Source organism: Gopherus flavomarginatus (genome assembly GCF_025201925.1).
Source record: "Gopherus flavomarginatus isolate rGopFla2 chromosome 13 unlocalized genomic scaffold, rGopFla2.mat.asm SUPER_13_unloc_1, whole genome shotgun sequence".
Taxonomy (NCBI): domain Eukaryota; kingdom Metazoa; phylum Chordata; order Testudines; family Testudinidae; genus Gopherus; species Gopherus flavomarginatus.
The window spans coordinates 484236-488061 of NW_026114609.1; the positions used below are offsets into that span (position 1 = coordinate 484236).

General features: G+C 44.6%; 1 non-coding gene across 1 annotated transcript; it reads right to left on the bottom strand.

Annotated features, from left to right (window-relative positions):
* Window positions 1-3223: 3223 nt before the first annotated feature.
* On the bottom strand, window positions 3224-3305 carry TRNAS-AGA (transfer RNA serine (anticodon AGA)). The gene has a single exon. It is a non-coding gene; the product is annotated as a tRNA-Ser (tRNA).
* Window positions 3306-3826: the final 521 nt, after the last annotated feature.

The following is a 3826-nucleotide window of genomic DNA, read 5'->3' on the forward strand; positions in this document are numbered from 1 at the left end:
AAAAGTAAACAGGATGTTAGGAATCATTAAAAAGGGGATAGAAAATAAGACTGATGATATATTATTGCCCTTATATAAATCCATGGTACGCCCACATCTCGAATACTGTGTACAGATGTGGTCTCCTCACCTCAAAAAAGAGATTCTAACAATAGAAAAGGTTCAGAAAAGGGCAACTAAAATGATTAGGGGTATAGAGAGGGTCCCATATGAGGAGAGATTAAAGAGGCTAGGCCTCTTCAGCTTGGAAAAGAGGAGACTAAGGGAGGATATGATAGAGGCATATAAAGTCATGAGTGAAGTTGAGAAAGTGGATAAGGAAAAGCTATTTACTTATTCGCATAATACAAGAATTAGAGGTCACCAAATGAAATTAATAGGTAGCAGATTTAAAACAAATAAAAGGAAGTTCTTCTTCACACAGCGCACAGTCAACTTGTGGAACTCCTTACCTGAGGAGGTTGTGAAGGCTGGGACTATAACAATGTTTAAAAGGGAACCGGATAAATTCATAAATGGCTATTAGCCAGGAAGGGTAAAAAATGGTGTCCCTAGCCTCTGTTCATCAGCAGATGGAGATGGATGGCAGGAGAGAGATCACTTGATCACTGCCTGTTAGCTTCACTCCTTCTGGGGCACCTGACATTGGCCACTGTCTGTAGATAGATACTGGGCTAGATGGACCTTTGGTCTGACCCGGTACAGCCGTTCTTATGTTCTTATAGGGCACCTTCTACACAGCAACTGGGCAGTTGACTGACTTTAAATCTAGCTAGCTCTGTTGGTAGAGCATGATGCTCTTAGATATTAGATATTGGGAACAGCTTTCTAACTGTGAGGGTAGTTAAGCTCTGGAATGGGCTCCCAAGGGTGTCTGTGGAGTCTCTGTCCTAGGAGGCTTTTAAAAATAGGTTGAACAAACCTCTGTCAAGGATACTCTGCATATACTTGGTCCCCTAGACAACCTGCTCTGGTTCTGGTTCCCTCCTTCTGCTCCCTGCCTGGGCCGACTGCTGGGGGCATTTGATCCCACATGCCCCCAATGCATCGTCTGTGCTTGACCCTGCTTCAGCAGTGAGGGCTGGATTTCATGACCTCTCCAGGGCCTTTGCAGCCGTACAGCTCTATAATTCGATGCCATCGCAATACAATATAAACAACAACAAAAGTGGAAACCCCCCAATCTAACATCTAACAATTCAGCGTGAACTGACATTCCACAGCACAAAGTGACAACACGTAGGAGTGCAAAGCCCGACAATTCAGCACCATGCAAATGAACGCCCCATGGGGCAAAATGACGCACTGCAGAAGAGCTCAGCTCAAACCAGTGCAACACAAGCCAGTGCAAAAACCATACAACACGAAACAATGCATCAGAGTGCAAAGTGACACTGTGCAAAACAGCTCAGCGTGGAACAACGACACAGCACAAACCCACACAACAGAATCATATAGAAAGGTAGGGCAGGGAGGGACCCTGAGAGTCAGGACCAAGTCTCCCTTGGCCACCCCGACAGGTGTTTGAAGAACAAGGAAACAAAGGGCACCACAAACTTATGTTTTTTGGATGAGCAAAGAAAAGGGAGTAGAATTGTCCCCCTCGGGTAGCCCCTGTTCAATTCCAGGTCAGAAAGCAAAACTCTTCTGCAAGAATATCCAGAAAATATTGTGTTTCACTTCACTTCATAAGTACAGTTGTGTGGCAATTATTTGATGACTCTAAAGTTTCATAAAAGTGTGGGAAATATGGATGTGTCTGAGGAAATGGCTTGGAATGAAGGAAGACAAAAACTGATGGGTCGAGAGAACAGGCCCTGTTTCCCCCTGGTTTGGAACTTCTCTCACAACTACTGGAAGAGAAAAGCTAAGCAAATGGTGTTCTATTGTTGCAAAGGAGATTAAAGTGAGGCCATTTTCTGCAGATAGAATTAAATGGTCATGTCACGAGTGGGATTTGAAACCATGTTTCCATGCAGAGACCAGAACACCCAATGGATTGGAAAAAAAGATACTTTTAGCTAGCACTTTAGACCAGTCTACCATCCTGATGCTACAAAGAATGTGACTTATCAACCCTAGTTTTCATTAATAGTTGATGAACTCTTTAGGGAGGTCAAGATGGCACATCTCTTTCAACTCCTAGAGACCTTGTACAGCACAGCTGATTTTTAGACACAATCACCCAGACCTAAAGTTACACGTTTCCTAGAGCTCCATGAGTTCTGTGGTGTTGGAATCTCCCTGTTCACTTTTTAAGTGAACAAAAGATGGGTGCTGGCATTCTAAGAGAGTAATGGTGAACCTCAAAATCCTGCCCTGTGCACCAGCCAGTTAAGCATCCAGCACCCACAACCTCTATTATGATAGCATCCTGTCTGGGAACAACTCGCTTACCAACAGCTGGGGTGTGAAATCCTCATTTCTTTGTTGTTCTGTCATTGTAGCCCCTGCTTTCCTATTGCTTGTCTGTATAATCTCTGTCTGGTTCTGTAACTGTTTCTGTCTGCTGTATAATTAATTTGTTTTATGTAAACCAATTAAGGTGGTGGGGTATAATTGGTTAGAGAATCATGTTACAATATGTTAGGATTAGTCAGTAAAATGATTGGTTAAGATAGAGCTAAGCAGAACTCAAGTTTTACTATATAGTCTGCAGTCAATCAGGAAGTAAGGCGGGGAATGCGAATGGGAATTGGGGTAGGGGAATTGGAATTATGTTTTGCTAAGGGGGGGGAATAGGAACAGGGAAGAGGAACAGGGACACAGGCAAGCCTCTGTGGTGTCAGTGCTGGGAAGGGGGATACTGAGGAAGGAAACTGGAATCATTGCTTGCTGGAAGTTTACCCCAATAAACATTGAATTGTTTGCACCTTTGAGCTTCATGCATTGCTGCTCTCTGGTCACGTGAGAAGGACCAGGGAATGGGAAGGTGATGGGATAAACCCTCTAACAAGTACGTCTTTAAGGGTGTGAAACCCCCCAGAACCAGTATAATTAAGCTGACCTAAGCCATGGTTAGATAGTGCTAAATGAAAGGAAAGATTGTTTTGCCAATGCAGCTATTACAGGGATGGAAAACCCTTCTGGCCCCTGTAGCAACTGTATACTCCACAGGGCTACAGCAGTATTTTAAGAATAGCCAGCCTCAGAGGGTGACGAGATCTGGCTCCATGGATGCTCAGGCACTAAGACAGCAGCAATGACAATAAACTAATACTTCCGTAGTTGACAGGATTCAAACCTGCGTGGGGAGACCCCAATGGATTTCTAGTCCATCACCTTAACGACTCGGCCACAACTCCTTGATAGACAGGTGCTGCCTTACACGATGATTCTGTTCTCACAGAATTGTCACTTCAAATGGCTCAGACCAATTCCCCCAGCACACTCACGGCTGTGCATTAGTGTAAGTGTGTCCATGGTGAACAGCAAGAGTTCCTGCCCATTTCCCTTCCAGATGGAGCATGATTAGTGTGTTTGTGGCTAATGACATTGCTATAGATTGTTGTTCATTCCCCACACTGACAATTCAGACAGTCTTTTTCCTATTCGAATCTCCACCATATCATTCCAATAGCCGGGGGCAGGATTTCTCTGGGGCACTGAAATGTTTCAGGGGATTGGTGTGTGAGCTCAGCCTTGCATTCCATCCCTGATGTTTCATGGACTAACAACAGCAGCAGAAAGAAAGAGCCGAGCCAATATCTCCCTGGCAGGGATGCAGGTGACCATGTCCCCTCTGTCTGACCATTGCCATTGCAGGAGAGAAGGGTCCACTGGAATCGAATGCCCTGGCTCAGACAAGAGACACAGGGAGGTTTTA